Raw genomic sequence first — 10117 nt, 5'->3', positions numbered from 1 at the left:
TGGGGGTAATCCTGTTACAATATGTAGATGATCTCTTATTGGTGGCTGAAAACGAGACTGATTGTAGGGAGGCCACTGAGGACCTGCTTAAAGATTTAGGAGACAAAGGGTAGCGTGACTTCACTAAAAAGGCCCAATTATGTACCTCCATGCCTACTTACTTGGGCTATGATCTGACCCAGGGAAAACAAACTCTTAGCAAGGGGCATATTGAGGCTATCCTCAAAATTCCACCACCAAGAACTTTAAGACAAGTGCGGGAATTTTTGGGAGCCACTGGATACTGCTGGCTTTGGATTCCTGGCTTCTCAGAGATAGCTAAGCCCCATATGCAAGCACTCAGTCTCTAGAGTGGACTGAGACAGAACAACAGGCTTTCAAAAACCTGAAACAAGCATTGGTGTCAGAACCGGTGCTTATCTTGCCAGATATCCAGAAGCCCTTCTACCTATATGTAGCTGAAGTAAGGGGCATAGCAAAAGGGGTACTTGCTCAGACCTTAGGGCCATGGAAAATACCAGTTGCATACCTCTCAAAGAGACTGGACCCGGTTGCAGCAGGATGGCCAATATGCCTGAGAGCCATTGCTGTCAAGGCTATTCTGCTAAGAGGCTGATAAACTGACTCTGGGGCAAGAGCTCCACCTAGTGGCTCCCCATGCAATGGAAGCCCTTTTAAGAGTCTCGCCAGATGGATGACAAATGCTTGCATAATTCAGTATCAAGCTCTGTTGATAAATCAAAACAGAGTAAAGTTCTAAAAGACTGATGCTCTTAACCCCGCTACTCTTCTTCTTGATGACGACCCCAAGGAGCCCATTCATGAGTGCCTAGAAATCCTTGAAAACACCTGGAGCCTTCGACCGTACCTGACTGACTTTCCCTGGGATGAGCCAGATGAGGTACTGTTTACTAATGGCTCAGGGGCAGCAGTAGTCACCCTGGATCGGACCATCTGGGCCCAGGCACTTGGAAATGGAACCTCAGTCCAAAAGGCTGAATAATCGTACTGACCCAGGGTCTAAGGTACAGAAAAGATAAAGTTATTAATGTTTATACAGATAGCCGGTATGCATTTGCAATGGCCCATGTACATGGAGCCCTATACAGGGAGAGAGGCTTCCTTACTTCTGAGGGTAAAAATATTAACAATGCCCAGGAAATTCTAGCCCTCTTAGAGGCACTCTGGCTTCCTAAAAAGGTGGCCATTATTCACTGCCATGGTCATTAAAAAGGGGAAACTGAGCAGCCAACCAAGCCACAAGGGCAATTGCCATAAAAGCTGTGGGGCCTCTTGAGATTTTGCTAACTCACCCTGCAGCCCTGCCCTCATGACCAAATTACACAGAACAGGACATAAAATTAGGAGGGACTCTCCAACTAAAACCAAGCCCCTCTAGATGGAAGATGTTGCCAGATGGGAGAATATTTCTCCCCTGGTCTCTGGGACACACGCTTATAAAGAATCTTCATGACACCATTCAATTAGGATCCACAAAATGAACTGAACTTTTAAGAAAATGGTTTTTTATCCAGAACTTAGAATACCTGGCACGAGATTTCACTACAAGGCACAGTGTATGCCAACAGGTTAACCAAAAATGACCACCCTTGGTTGAGCCAGGAATGAGAATGCAAGGTTCCTTCCCTGGAGAACAATGGGAGATCGATTTCACCGAAATCAAGCTTGGCCTGTATGGGTATACGTATTTGCTGGTGATGGTTGATACGTTCTCTGGATGGACTGAGGCTTTCCCCACAAAAACCGAGACAGCTCAGATTACTGTAAAGAAACTCCTACAAGAGGTAGTTCCCCGATTTGGCCTCCCCTTAATACAGGGGTCTGACAATGGCCCAGCTTTCACAGCTAAAATATCTAAATTAATAGGCGAAAAAAGCACTACAGATCAAATGAAAGTTACACTGTGCTTAAAGGCCCCAGAGTTCAGGGCAAGGAGAGAGGATGAACCAGACTCTAAAAGAACTGCTTACTAAGCTCTCCTTGGAGACAGGTGATGGCTGGGTGAACCCCCTTCCTGCAGCCCTATTAAGAGTTAGATGTACCCCTTATAGACAGTGTTTCACTCCATTTGAGAGCCTCTATGGGCGATCACCTCCCATAATCCCCAGACTGGGGGAGGAAGCCATAACAAAAATTTCTAATCATGATCTTCTCCAGTCTCTTCAAGGTTCTTCAACAGATTCTCAAACAAATTGACTCAGCTGTCCAAAAAGCCTAAGGAATGGCGAGACCTGATGGCCCCCTTGGGACTCCTTAGGAGCCAGGAGACCTGGTGTGGGTAAAAAGACACCACCCTGACAGCCTCGAGGCCCACTGGCAAGGTCCCCACACTGTGATCTTGTCCACTCCCACAGCCATCAAGGTTGCTGGAAAACGCTCATGGATTCATCATACTCAGTTTAAGAGAGCCTTCACGGAAAACTCTGACCAGTGTTGGACAGTCGTCAGACCTGAGGCTAATCAGGACCCCCTCAAGATAAGACTTAAACATTTTCCTAATTAATTGTCCTTTTCTGTTCCTCAAAGATGTTATTCCTGTATCTGTTTTTAATGAGCCCACCCTTAGACTTGCTTATTGCCTCTAACACTCATGCACACCCCAACCCCCACCAGCCCCGAAATGTTGCATGGGAACTTCGAGATTCTGTCACAGCACAAGTAATACAGAGGCTCATACCTCAGGCCAGCCCACCTTCTCCATAGATATTATGTGATCTCTTTGGAAAAAGCTGGAATTTATACCAGAAAAAGAGGAAATCGATATGGATGCAGTCACTACAGTTTAGAAGAAGGGCTGCAGACTAAACAATATTATGTTTGTCTAGCCAGTACACCTGGCTGCCAGGGCTCAGGCCAATACCAGTATGCCAGTTGGAGCTGTGTAACTAAAGTCCCCTGGACACATAATGACCCCTTTATCTCTATCATAGATTCTCACAGAGACAACCCCCCTGCAAGACATGTGGAAGGGGAACTTGTAACCCTCTAAAGATAAACTTAAAGTCCTGGCAACACTGGTTAAAGTCCATGTGTGAAACGGGAAAAACATGGGGTTTTTGATTATACATAACTGGTAGAGATCCAGGGACAGAATTCACCAATCATGGAGGAAATAAGGGAAGAGGTCCCTATTGGCCCAAATGTCTATAACCCCTACCAGATTCCTCCTGGTCCACTTGTCCCTGGAGGCCCAAAAATAAAAGAAGCCACAGTTCCCCATGCTCAAACTCCTCCCACTTCGAGACCTACTCAGAGAGGCCTATTTAGACTATAGATGCAGTTTTTAGAGTTTTAAACATCACTAATCCTAATCTAACACAAGACTGTTAGCTTTGCTTAAATCCTGAGCTGCCCTACTATGTAGGTCTTGGGGTAGATGCCATCTTAGGCTTCAAAAAGCAGGATGTTCAGAATTGGACTCAAACTGGAATAACCAAAAATAAATCTGTCTGTCTATGGGGATTTAACACCAAACTCACTCCTGGGGACCTCCAAGGATGAGCTCTCTGTATTAAGACTGCAGGCTACAATCTTAAACTATTCCCTTATCAAAATTCATGTGCCCAAGAAATCTTCCTCTTGGATCTGGGCAATGCCTCCTCCTTCCTTGTGCCCCCTCCTGGTACTTGATTTACCTGCACTATGGGAATAACTCCTTGCATTAATTCTCATGCCTTTACAGGACAAAAATCATGAGCCCACATCATTCCCCAGGTCTGCCTATATGAAGGGGAAGCAGGCAGACAACACCTACAAATTCCCCCACCTTTTTCTAATCACAGAGCTAAGTGAGCAGCCCCTATCCTGGTACTGGTCCTGATGGGACTAGGCATAGTTGGATCAGCTGCCATAGGAGCTTCTGCACTGATAACTGGAGTTATAAACTTCAAAATCCTAAGTAAACAGATTGGTCAAGATCTTCATGAGTTAGAACAATCTATCACCAATTTACAGAGTTCATTAGATTCACTAGCTGAAATGGTGTTACAAAACCACAGGAGTCTAGACTTCCTATTTTTAAAACAAGGAAGACTATGTGTGGCTCTGGGAGAAACCTGTTGTTTTTATACAAACCATTCAGGGGTTATTAAAAACAGCATGATTTTAGTAAGAAAAAAAATTAAAAGACAGAGAAGAACTTTGTAGATCGTCAGGAAACTGGTATCAAAATTTATTCTCTTGGTCCCCCTGGCTAACTATTCTAATAACAGCAATCACAGGGCCTCTAATTCTACTTATCTTGGGACTAGTAGTGGGGCCCTGTATTCTTAATGCCTTACTTAAATTTATCCACCAACGCATTTCTTCTGTAAAACTGATGGTCTTGAGAACTAAATGTGATTCTATCCATTCAGAAGAGTGTATGATTTGACTCTGTACCTAAAAGCAGGGGGGGATGAAATGGTTAATGACTTAGCCAGAGGGGAGCCATTAATCAAGTGCAATTTACTTAGACAGAGGGGAACCATTAATTAGGTGCCATTTTTGCTTTCAAGCTGAAGGAGGTCCATGAAAAGGTCTGGTTCCCATGAAAATGAGGAAAATGGGAGGAACCAAACCAGGATACGGTTAAACAGTTGTGTTGATTGTGTTCACTTGATTGTGTTGATTGTGTTCACTCATGCTTATAGCTAACAACCATTGTCTCACTTCTGTACCTGGGCTAGCTTGCTCCACAAAGATTGCCAACAGGATGTGGTTTTTGCCTTTATAAACTCTGCTAAAAGTTAGAGAGGGGCTGCTCTGAGTCCTGACGACCTGTTGGTCAGAGCAGCCACCAGCTGGCTAATAAAGATTCTCCTTTAAAGTCTTTCTTGGGTGGTTGTGCCTCATTCTAACTCGTAACAAGTCTTTGAATTTTAACTGCAAATAATGTGGTGGTGGTTATTATTTTGGCTAGGGGAGATATCAGAACAACCCAAGAGTGCCTCCAGCATCTCAAGGTTTCTGAAATTACAGACCTTAGGAGATCTGATTCCCTATCTTAGCCACCATTTTTTTTCTTTAATATGGTATTTTGATGAAAACTGATGCAAAACAATGTGAACTGGAGAGGAGTCTTCTGAAATATAGACATAATACAGAGTTAAACTTTATCCCATACATTTAACCTTTTATCTAGGTTGAATGAAAAAATAGGAGTTACATGTTTCTATGAAAATCAGCATAATACATTATTTTGATGTAAAATGAATGTTTCTTCAAATGAAAAATGTGAAACCAGGGAGGATTATAGTGAAATATAGAATCAACACCCAGAGGTGGAATTTTGTTCCGATACATTCAACCATTTATCTTGGTTGCTGAAAGAAAGGGATTTACTTGTTTCTTTGAAAAATCAGTAGAATACAGCAATTTGAACTAAAATGAATGTTTCTCCCAGTGCAAAATGGTGCTAATGGGGGGGCGTTTTGTAAAATATATACACAATATCCAGAGTTAAACTTGTTCCCACACATTCAAACTTATGTCCAGTTTGGTCTGAGAACGGACTTACCTAATCCTGCGAATCATTTTAATACAGCATTTTGAGCTAAAATGATTGTTTCTCCCAATAAAAAACATCATAGTAATGGATAATTCTTGAGATCTATGGAATCAATACCCAGAGTTAAACTTGTTCTCAGGCACTTAATCCTCTATCCACAATGGTGAAATAATAGGAGTCACATGTTTGTATGAAAATCAGTTAATAATACAGAATTATAAGCAAAATGATTGTCTCTCCCAATGTAAAATGGTGGTAATATGGGAGGATTCCTCTAAAATACAGACTCAATATCTACAATTAAATTTGGTCCCACACATTCAACATTTTATCTAGGTTGGTGACAGAATAGAAGTTACTGTTTCTCTGAATATCAGTATAACACAGCATTTTGATACAAAATGAATGTTTCTCCCATTGAAAAATGGTGATAGCTGCAGGGGATTCTTGTGAAATATGGAATGCATACCCAGAGGTAAACTTGTTCCCAGACATTCAAGTTTTTACCAGGGTTGGTGAAAGAATGGGACTTACATGTTTCTATGAAAATCAGTACAATACAACATTTTGAGCTGAAATGAATGTTTCTTCCAATGTAAAATGGTGATAACCTGGGAGGAGTACTGTGAAATATAGACACAGTACCCAAATTAAACTTGTTCCTGTTCTTTCAAGTCTATCCATTCTGTCTAAATGAATGTTTCTCCCATAAAAACTGGTTATAGCTTGGAATGTTTCTTGAGAAACATGGAATTGTTACCTAGAGTTAAACTTCTTCCCGTCATTCAACCATTTGTCTAGGATGGTCAAAGAATGAAGCATTCATATTTCTATTGTAATCACTATAATATAGCATTGTGAGCTAAAAATGAATGTCTCTCCCAATGCAAACGGTAATAACATGGGAAGATTACTGTCAAATACACACTCAAGACATGCAGTTAGACTTGTTCCTACACATTCAACCTTCTACCCATGAGGGTGAAAGAATAGGAGTTACATGTCTCTCTGAAAATCAATAAAATACAGCATTTTAATCTAAAATGAATGTTTCTACCAATGAAAAATGGTGATAGCTGGGGAAGATTCTTGTGAAATATAGAAGCAATACCCTGAGTTAAATTTGTTCCAAGACATTCAACCTTCTATCCAGGTTGGTAAAAGAATAAGAGTTACATGTTTCTATTAAAAGCAGTATAGTATGCCATTTTGATCCAAAATTAACATTTCTCCCAATGAAAAATGGTGATAGCTGGGGAGGATTCTTGTGAAATCTGGAATCAAACCCTGAATTAAACTTGTTCCCATTCAACCTTCTATCCAGGATGGTGAAAGAGTAGAAGTTACATGTCTCCAAGAAAAGCTGTATAACACAGCATTTTTATCTAAAATACATGTTTCTGCCAATGAAAAGTGATGATAACTGGGAAAGATTCTTGTGAAATATGGACTCAATACCCAGAAATAAACTTGTTCCCAGACATTCAACTTTGTATCTAAGCTGGTGAGAGAATGGGACTTACATTTTTCTATGAAAAAATATACAATACAGCATTTTGAGTTGAAATGAATGTTTCTCCCAATGCAATACCTGGGGAGGAGTGCTTTGAAATATAGCCTCAGTACCTAGAGATAAACCATTTCCCAGAAACATAAACCTCATATCTAGGTTGGTGAAGGAAATAGAATTAAAATTTCTATGAAAATCTGTGTAATTTTGATCCAGAATGAACGTTTCTCCCAATGAAAAACACTGAAAGCAGGGGAGGATTCTTGTGAAATATAGAATCAATACCTTGAGGTAAAGTTGTAACCAAATGTATAACCTTTTACTAGGTTGATGAAAGAATGTGACTTACATGTTTCTATGAATATCAGTATAATACAGCATTTTGAGCTGGAATGAATGTTTCTCCCAGTGAAAAACAGTGATACTTGAAGATTCTTGTGAAATATGGAATCAATATCCAAAGTATCCAGAGTTAAACTTGTTCCCATTCCTTCAACTTTCTATCCAGGATGGTGAAAGAATAGGAGTTACAGTTTCTATGAAAATCAGTATAACACAGCATTTTGATCTAAAATGATTGTTTCTCCCAATGAAAAACTGTGATAACCTGGGAGGATTCCTGTGAAAAACAGACTTGTTCTCACATATTCAACCTTCTATCTAAGTGGTGAAAGAATAGGAGTTATATATTTCTGTGAAAATCAGTATTACACACGATGTTGAGCTAAAATGAATGTCTCTCCCAATGCAAAATGGTGAAAACTGGGAGGAGTCATGTCAAATAGAGATGAAATATCTAGAGTTAAGCTCCCCAACTTTCATCCTTCTATCTAGATTGGTAAAAGAATAGGAGGTACATATTTCTCTGAAAATCAGTATGGCACAGCATTTGATCTAAAATGATTTGTTTCTACAAATGAAAAATGGTGATATCAACAAAGGATTCTTGTGAAGTAAAGAATCAATACACAGAGTTGCATTTATTGCCAGACATTAAACCTTCCTTCTAGGATGGTGAAAGAATAGGAGTTACATGTTTCTATGAAAATCAGTATAATACAGCATTTTAATCTAGCAGGAATGTTTCTTGCAGTGAAATATAGTATCAAAACCCTGCTTTCAACTTGTTCCAAGAAATTTAAACCTCTAATCAAGATTGGTGAAAGAGTAAGAATTACACATTTCTATGAAAATCATTATAATACAGCATTTTGATCTAAAACAAATATTTCTCCAATGAAAAACTGTGATAGCTGAGGGGGATTCTTGTGAAATATGGGATCAATACCCAGATATAAACTTGTATCCATTCTTTGAACATTCTATCCATGATGGTGAGAGAATAGGAATTACATGTTTTCATGAAACTCAGTATAATACAGCCTTTTGATAAAATGAATGTTTCTCCCAAAGAAAATCATTGATAGCTGGCTATCAATGATAGCCAGAGGTAAACTTCTTCCCAGACCTCCAATCTTTTATCTAGGTTGGTAAAAGAATGAGACTCACATGTTTCTATGAAAATCAGTAAAATGCAGCCTTTGCACTGAAATAAATGTTTCTCCCTACAAAATGGTTATAATTGGGGAGGAGTCCTGTAAAATACCCAGTGATAAACTTGTTCCCAGGCATTCAACCATCTTCCAGGTTGGTGAAAAAAATAGGAATTACATGTTTCTATGAAAATCAGTATAATACTGCATTTTGATCTAAAATGATTGTTTCTCCCCAATGAAAAAATAATATATCTAGGGATAATTCTTGTGAAATATGGAATCAATACTCCTGACATACAAACAGCTGCAGCTGAAGGATAACACAGCTATTAGCTGGGGAAATCAATAGCTCTGACCACCTTGCATGATCTGGCAAACCTTCTGCACCTTACAATTTTAATTAAACTGTTAGAAGAACAAAACACTACTCAAAATCACCTGGTGAGACCACATCAAAGCTTCTGCTTATATATAACTCCAGAGCTTAAACTAAGACTGAAATTCTATTGTTTCTGAACCTAGTGATTTTCATTGTTTTTTTCCCCAGTTGTTCTTTTTGTTTACTTTATTATTGTAGGTTTTTAATTTTTAATCCCTATTTTATTTCTATACCATCAACTTTACCATCACCATCTTCTCATCCCTACTGTCACCCCCTTCACTCTCCCTCCTTCTACTGTGCTAAAATCCATTGCTCTCCTTCCCAACTACTCTTTCTGCTCCTTCTCGTCCACTCTCTTCCCCTGCCCTCACCTTCCCCACCCTTTCTTCCCCAACCTGTCACCAGATTGCCCCTCCCTCCTACAAACTCACCATCTGCTGGCCAACATACCATACCAACTTAACACAATCTCAACTCCCTAAGTCCCTGACACAAGCACCCTACATTACAACAACAGAAATACACCCAAACACACACAAGGGCCACAAAAGCCAGCAGCCCCTGCACTGCTTCCCTCACTCACCCTCCCCACTTCCTACTTCCCCTTTAAGTGCCACTCTAACCAACTCCCCAAATTTCTATAGCTAGCCTAACAAACCTTAACCACCAACTGCTTATAGATATTACCACCAAGGGATCTTCTATATAATATATGAACAACTGGTTGGGTATTGAAAGCCTGTGAATTAGTTATTGCTAAATTACACCTCCAGACCAGGGACAGAAAGAGCACACCAACCTAGCTAACAACCAAGACAACCACAACACAAAAATTAAGTCAAGGGAAAGAAAACAGGTGACTAAAACCACCAACTAGCCTACCAAGAACATAGTTGGAGATTACCAAGTGGAGCAATGGAAAGAAGGGATGGAAACCACTCTCCTCAAAAAAATAATTTAATAAAGGATTCAGAGAGAAATAAAGAAAACAGATACCCAGTTCCTGACCCCAACAAAACAAATATAAATGACACTAAGGAACCCAGCAATGCCCACAAAAACACCCTCAAAGAAGAAATCTTGCAAGAAAGCGAAGAGAATTTCATGGAGAAGATACTAAATGTGTTTAACCAAAATGTACAAGATGCACTCAAGAAATTTCAAGACACCAAAAATAAAGAATATGAGAAGACACAAAAACAAATAAATGAACTTGAACT

This window comes from Castor canadensis, unplaced genomic scaffold (assembly GCF_047511655.1).
Source record: "Castor canadensis unplaced genomic scaffold, mCasCan1.hap1v2 HAP1_SCAFFOLD_118, whole genome shotgun sequence".
NCBI lineage: Eukaryota > Metazoa > Chordata > Mammalia > Rodentia > Castoridae > Castor > Castor canadensis.
This window is presented reverse-complemented; position numbering follows the sequence as displayed.